Source organism: Populus euphratica, unplaced genomic scaffold (genome assembly GCF_000495115.2).
Source record: "Populus euphratica unplaced genomic scaffold, PopEup_1.0 scaffold1016.1, whole genome shotgun sequence".
NCBI lineage: Eukaryota > Viridiplantae > Streptophyta > Magnoliopsida > Malpighiales > Salicaceae > Populus > Populus euphratica.
The window spans coordinates 41,957-50,356 of record NW_011500875.1 but is presented as its reverse complement, the minus strand read 5'-3'; positions in this window follow the sequence as shown (position 1 = coordinate 50,356).

The following is an 8,400-nucleotide window of genomic DNA, read 5'->3' as shown; positions in this document are numbered from 1 at the left end:
TTTTCAAGTCCAAATTATTGCAACAACAAAGAAGCCCGAAGCTATCCTCCAGCCCGAGCATTGTTTAGTATTTTAGCCATATCTAGAGTTCTAGAAGTCCAAATGAGCTGAATATTTTACACAAGAAATCTGAGACAATTGCCTAAAACTTTCATGTTTTCAAGTGGCTCCAATTTTGACGTTATCAATGACGTTTTGGGCAGACAAGAGAAGATAAGGATTGTCACCAAGTCAAGAGTTGGCCACCCACTCATCAATTAGTCATCAAATCAATAGTTCCCAATTTTGGCCTATAAAAGAAGGCATTTGCCATGCATTTAGGCATCTTGGTTTCCAGATCAAGATCATGCTCTTGCTTTCTCTCTTTGTATTTTTTGTAATGTTTATGCTTTGCTTTCATTAATATCAAGTTTATGCCTTTCATTTTCTTTCATTTACTTAGCTAACTTTTATCTTATTTATGTTCTTATTTTGTTTATTTATTTTTCTTTCTTTCATTATGTGTAGCTAAGTTTATTATGTCAAGGTGAAAAGGTAACACTAATGGTGTAAGAATAAGTATAGTGTCAACTTAATATGGACTTTAATGTTTGATACTAACATGTTTTGTATTTGTTATCTTGTTCTCTCTTTAATACTTTACTTGTCAAATATTACTCTTTAATACTTTGCTTGTTAAATGATTAATCTTGATTTATGTTGTATAACACTTGGTACAACAAATGCTTGGCACTTTCATAGCCCATAATGTATGGTATAACCGACACCTGAGCTATGAAAGGAACTTGATTTGTTGTTAACATAAGTTATAATCATGAATGCTTGACGAGATTTACAAGTATTAGCATTAATTGAATAAGATGACTAATGTAATCATGTTAACAATATATAATCTGATTGGAACCTCCTTTGTGTGTGGTTTCCAATTCAATAATAAGAGTTTATACTATACTTGTTTGACATACCATTAGTGGAACCTCTAACCTTGACATTTGTTATTATCATTGTTTAATCGTTACATTAATTTTCCATTTCCAAGTTCTCATCATCTTCTTCTTCTTCTCTTTCTTTATTATTATTATTAGTAGTAGTAGTAGTAGTACTACTACTACTACTACTACTATTATTATTATTATTATTATTATTATTATTATTATTGTTATTGTCATTGTTGTTATTATTGTTATTACTATTATTATTGTTGTTATTATTATTATTATTGTTGTTGTACTATTGTCGTTTATAATTTGTACAATTAACCTCCCTGTGGTTCGACCCCGGTCTTGCCGGGTTATTTATTACTTTGACACTCCTGCACTTGGGAGAAGACATCAATCTTTTCGTCGTGTCAAGTTTTTGGCGTCGTTGCCGGGGAGGTAAGTTCTTGTATAAATTATAGTAGTTATTTTATTTTCTCTTTTCACTTTTCTTATATATAACTTTGTTTCTTTTCTCTTATTTCTTCTTCTTTTGTTTTCTTCTTCCTTTTATTTTATTCCTACACGTGCATGAGAGTGTGGTCACGTACATCAAGTGGTAGACTTTGTAGGGTATCCTCATCATTTTCAGAAAATATGGCCGAAGAAGATAATCAATCACTTCATAATGAGAATAATGAGAATTACCATGCTAGAACACTTAGAAACCACATGAATCCCACAAGAACAAGTGCACCATCATGCATAGTTTTTCCTCCCGATGCATCTCATTTTAATTTTAAACCAGGTATTATTCAACTTTTACATTCTTTTTATGGCTTAGAATTGGAAAATCCAAACTTGCATTTAAGGGAATTTGAGGAGGTTTGCAACACATATAATAATTTAAATTGTAGCATGAACACCATCAGATTAAATATTTTTCCTTTTTCATTAAAAGATAAAGCTAAAACATGGCTATAAAATTTAAGACTAGGATCCATTCGTGCTTGGGATGAAATGCAACAACAATTTTTAAAGAAGTTTTTCCCATCTCATAGAACAAACTCTTTCAAAAGACAAATCACCACTTTCACTCAAAAAACAGGAGAAACATTTTACCAATGTTGGGATAGGTATCAAGACTTGCTTAGTACTTGTCCTTATCATGGTTTTGAAACATGGAGATTGGTTTCACATTTTTATGAAGGGTTAACACCTAGAGGTAGGCAAATGGTTGAATTGATGTGCAATGAAACTTTTGAAAATAAAGACGCTGATGAAGCAATGGAGTACTTAGACTTGTTAGCTGAAAATGCTTAAAATTAGGACATCGCGGGTACTTATGAGGCACCGAGTAAAACTCAACCTCATACATCTAGTAGAGGTATGTACAACCTTAGGGAAGATCATGACCTTCAAGCCAAGTTTGCATCTTTAGCTAAAAAAGTCGAGGCACTAGAATTGAAAAAGAGTGGTCAATTAAAATCTGTTGAAAACATTATGTATCAAATCTGTGAAACAAATGAACACTCAACCAACGATTGTCCAACCTTGCCTTCTTTTCAGGAATGTCTCCATGAACAAGCTCATGCTTTAAACAGTTTCCAAAGGGCCAACCACAACCCATACTCGCAAACATACAACCCTGGTTGGAGAAATCATCCAAATTTCAATTGGAAGAGTGAGAACAATAATGCACAAACTTCACAACCACCGTTTCAAGCACACCACAATTTTCAAAATTCTCATGGATATGCACATCCTTATGCTCCACTTCCTAAAAGAAATCTTGAGGAAACATTGCATGCATTCATTGGAAAGCAAGAGACAATCAGTACTCAACTTGCTCAAAACATTACAGATTTTAAAGATACTCTTGCAAAATTAACATCTGTTCTCAGTTTCCAAGAGAAAGGTAAGTTTCCATCTCAACCACAATAAAATCCCAAGGGGCAATACAATGCAAATGCAAGTAGTTCCGGAAGCCAACATATAGATCAAGTCAAATCAGTCACTACTCTGCGTAGTGGTAAGGTTATTGAAAAACCCTCTCTTGAACCTTATGAGAAAGATGATGAGTCAATCTCTAAGGGTAAGGAAGGGGTTGAATCTGAAAATTGCAAAGAAAAGACTGATTCTCTTCTAGCACTTCCATTTCCTCAAGCCATAACCAAACAAAGGAAAGTCAATCACAACTCTGAAATCTTTGAAACTTTCAAACAGGTAAGGATCAATATACCTTTGCTGGATGCTATTAAATAGGTTCCTTCCTATGCTAAATTTTTGAAAGATCTATGCACTATAAAGAGGAAACTGAATGTGAAAAAGAAAGCCTTTCTAGCTGAACAAGTAAGTGTTATTCTTCAGAACAATAATGCTTTGAAATATAAAGACCCTAGTTGTCCTACAATTTATTGCTTTATTGGAGAGCATAAAATTGAAAGATCCTTACTTGATCTTAGAGCTAGTGTGAATTTATTTCCATATTCAGTTTTTCAGAGTCTCAATCTAGGTGAGTTAAAACCAACTTCTATAACTCTTTTACTTGTCGATAGATCTATAAAAGTTCCTAGAGGAATAATTGAAGATGTGTTAGTACAAGTCAATAAATTCATTTATCCTGTGGATTTTATTGTCTTGGATACACAACCTGTTGAAGTATGTAATTCATTTTCTGTTATTTTAGGACGTCCATTCCTTACAACTTCTAATGCATTGATTAATTGTAGGAATGGACTAATGAAGCTATCATTTGGAAACATGACATTGGAGATGAATATTTTCAACATTTGCAAACAACCTAGAGATGATAATGATTTACAGGAAGTGGACTTTACTGAAAAATTAATTCATGATCAATTTCCAACCACTTCCAGTGAAATTGAGATTGATGAATCTGATGATTTGGAAATGATTTATTTTCAGGAAGAATCAAAGACAAGTAATTGGAGGCCACAAATTGAGGAATTGCCACCACGATCAATTAAGTCCATACCTTCAAGTGTTCAACCAGCAAAACCTGATTTGAAGTCATTGCCATCTAATCTCAAATACTCATTTTTGGGAGAAAATGAAACTTTTCCGATAATAATATCTTCCAAACTTAATGCACATCAAGAAGGTAAGTTATTATAAACTCTGAAAATGCACAAAAATGTATTAGGATGGACCATAGCTGATATAAAAGGAATTAGTCCTTTGATTTGTACACACAGAATTTATTTAGAGGAAAATGCTAAACCCTCTAGAGAAATGCAACGAAGGCTAAATCCTAATATGAAAGAAGTAGTGAAAAATGAAGTCATTAAGCTTCTAGATAATGAAATCATTTATCCTATTTCTGACAGCAAATGGGTAAGTCCTACCCAAGTTGTACCCAAGAAATCTGGAGTCACTATGATAACAAATGAGAACAATGAGTTAATTCCCACTAGAACTGTTACTGGTTGGCGCATGTGCATTGACTATAGAAAACTTAATTCAATGACTATAAAAGATCATTTTCCTTTACCTTTCATGGATCAAATTCTAGAAAGAATTGCAGGTTATGAATTTTATTGTTTCTTAGATGGCTATTCGGGTTACAACCAAATTGAAATTGCATTGGAAGATCAAGAAAAGACTACTTTCACATGTCCATTTGGTACTTTTGCATATTGAAGGATGCCTTTTGGATTATGTAATGCACCAGCCACATTTCAAAGATGCATGCTTAGTATATTTAGTGATATGGTTGAACATTTTCTTGAGATTTTCATGGATGATTTTTCTGTTTTTGGCGATTCATTTGATGATTGTTTGACTAACTTAGGAAAGGTTTTGACCACGTGTGAAGAGAAGAATCTTGTGCTGAATTGGGAAAAATGTCATTTTATGGTAACAAACGACATTGTACTTGGTCAAAATGTTTCATCAAAAGGAATTGAGGTTGACAAATCTAAAATCGAGTTAATTGCAAACTTCCCAACACCAAAATCTCTTAAAGATGTTAGATCATTCCTAGGACATACTGGTTTTTATAGAAGGTTCATCAAAGATTTTAGTGTAATATCTAAGCCTTTAAGTAACCTTCTAACAAAGGATACTATTTTTGAATGGACTGAACATTATGAAGAAGCTTTTGTTAAACTTAAAAACTTGCTTACTTGTGCTCCTATCATTCAACCTCCCGATTGGTCATTACCTTTTGAAATAATGTGTGATGCTAGTGATTATGCTGTAGGTGCTGTTTTGGGACAAAGAAAAGATAAGAAACCTTATGTAATTTACTATGCAAGTAAAACTTTAAATAGTGCTCAAATGAATTATACCACCACTGAAAACGAATTACTTGCAGTAGTATTTGCATGTGAAAAATTCAGATCTTATCTTGTTGGCTCACCTGTTGTTGTTTTTAGTGATCATGCAGCATTGAAATATCTTCTTTCTAAGAAAGATTCTAAGGCTAGATTGGTGCGGTGGATTTTATTACTTCAAGAATTTGATATCACAATCAAAGATAAGAAAGGGAGCGAAAATGTGGTTGCAGATCACTTGTCAAAATTGATAATAGATTCGAAAACTGACATCACACCAATCAATGACTACTTTCCCGATGAATCTTTACTTTCTGTCTCTACAATGCCTTGGTTTGCTAATATTGTCAATTTTCTTGTTTCAGGACAATTGCCATCTCATTGGAGTACCCAAGATAAAAGAAAGTTCTTGAACGAAGTGAAGAACTTTTATTGGGATGATCCTTATTTATTCAAATATTGTCCGAATCAAATATTTCGAAGATGCATTCCTAACAATGAGGTAAGTAGTGTCATTAAATTTTGTCATTCTGAGGCATGTGGGGGCTATTTCTCGTCAAGAAAGACAACTGCAAAAATCTTACAAAGTAGATTTTATTGGCCTACCATGTTCAAAGACTCACATGCATTCTACAAGTCTTGTGAAAATTGTCAAAAGTTGGGATCTATTTCAAAATGTCACATGATGCCTTTAAATCCTATTATTGTCATTGAGATCTTTGACTGCTGGGGTATAGATTTCATGGGTCCATTCCCTCCATCATTTGGTTTCTTATATATATTAGTTGCAGTAGATTATGTTTCAAAATGGATAGAGGCAATTCCAAGTCGAAACAATGATCACAAAACAGTGATAAAGTTTTTGAAAGAAAATATTTTGAGTCGATTTGGAGTCCCTCGAGCCATAATAAGTGATGGTGGAACACATTTCTCCAACAAGCCATTTGAGTCTTTAATGAAGAAATATGGAATCACACACAAAGTTGCCACCCCTTATCACCCTCAAACAAGTGGACAAGTAGAGCTTGCTAATAGGGAGATCAAACATATTTTGGAGAAAACAGTGAACCCTAATAGGAAAGACTGGTCTTTAAGACTTAATGATACACTTTGGGTTTATCGAACTGCTTATAAAACATCATTAGGTATGTCACCTTATAGACTAGTCTATGGAAAACCTTGTCACTTGCCTGTGCAACTTGAACATAAAGCTTATTAGGCTATTAAAGCTTTCAATTCAAATCTGGATGATGCTAGTCAACTGTGAAAATTACAAATAAATGAGCTTGAGGAAATAAGAAATGATGCATATGAAAATTCAAGAATTCATAAAGCAAGAATTAAAGAGTTTCATGACAAGAAAATACTAGAAAAACATTCAATGTTGGTCAAAAAGTCTTGCTTTATAATTCTCGACTGCATTTATTTCCTGGAAAATTAAGATCAAAACGGAACAATCCTTATGGGGCCTGTGATATTGAGAATTCAATGAATGACGATGTTTTTAAGAAAAATGGACATCGTTTGAAAGCTTACTTTGATAATTTTCCTAGTGAAAATGAATCAACTGGTCTGAATGATCTTGTAGATAAAGGTTGATTATTTTGTTTTTCTTACATTGTTTTTGTGTTTTTTTTAAGTGATTTGTGCTAGTTTCTTTCACCCAGTCAAATGGCGGATAACGGTACTCCGTGACTTAAGTCGGTTCTTTCAGTTTCCCACAATAACTGATATCTGTGTGCAATTCTTTGAATCTCTTTTCCAATTTTCATTTGAAAATGGACATTAATCTTGAAAAATTGAAAAAGTATTTTCCCGCTCTGCCTCAGAATGCGATTACAAAAATTTACCGTGCTAGATGTCCAAGATTGAGATTGTTAATGAATCATGGAATTCCTGAAGATATTTGCTGGTTGATTGAAGCAAAGGTCCGATTATTAGGTGAGTCCTCTAACTCCTTCATTTCACACATGCCAAGAACAGGTAAAAGCACTTTTGCAAAGAAACGACATGCAAAATGACTAGAAGTCTGTCATCGATGTGCTAGATGGACTTGTAATACACAATGTCGTTCTTTAGGAATGGTATCTATAAACCGTGAAGATAAAATACAATTCATTAAGGATGGCCTGAGTAAGGAGTCTTTAGATAATCTTCTATTGACTCTTGAGACGCATCCTAGTGGAGATGTGCATCATGCAATTCATGATTTATGGCCACTATTTCATAAAGAACATGATCGACTTAGTCTTGGGAATCTGACAAAAAAAGACCCTGTTTGCCAGTTTTTAAGAAAACTAGATGGGAAGCCTATCCCCAACCCATAGAGGGTGTTTAAGCCGTTCTTAAACGTAAACCCAAGGGAAGATATAAGCCACAATCACAACAACCTGTATATAAACATGCTTTTTCAAAAGTAAATAAATAAATAAATAAAAATAGAGAGCAAGAGTGTGAGACTCCAGTTGGCCTATATATAGGTGTTATGATTGCCTTTCTAATTTCTCATCTATAAAACTCTCTCTTCCTTCCTTTCATTTCTACTCAACCCATACATTCAACAAATACAGAAGTGTATAGAAATGGCAAGTTCCTCAAGTCATCATATAAGAAATATTTGTGTTTTATGTAAACAAAACTGAAGCATTACAATAAAGAAAGAGGAAGAACATGATCTTGATATGAAAACCAAGATGCCTAAATGCATGATAAATGTCTCCTTTTATAGCCTAAAATTTGGAACTATTGATTTGATGACTAATTGTTGAGTGAGTGGCCAACTCTTGATTTGGTGACAATCCTTATCTTCTTATTTGCTAAAAACATCATTGTTAACGTCAAAATTCGAATAAACTTAAATCATGAAAGTTCTAGGAAATTGTCTCAACTTTTCAAAAAAAAATTGAGATTATTTGGACTTTTAGAACTTGAGATATGGGCTAAACACTGAACAATGTCTAGGCTACAGGAAAAATTTCGATTTCTCCATTGTTGCTACAATTTGAACTTGAAAATGGTCTTTTTACATCTTGGACTCCATATGAAAGTTTTTGGTCTATGTCTTAGCTTTCCATCCATATAGAGCAGACCTAAATCTAAGTTCTACAGCTCCAGATATAACCCAATGACTGAATAGTGTTATAGTTTGGACTAAATAACATCTCTTTTCCAAACTTAGCCCTTTC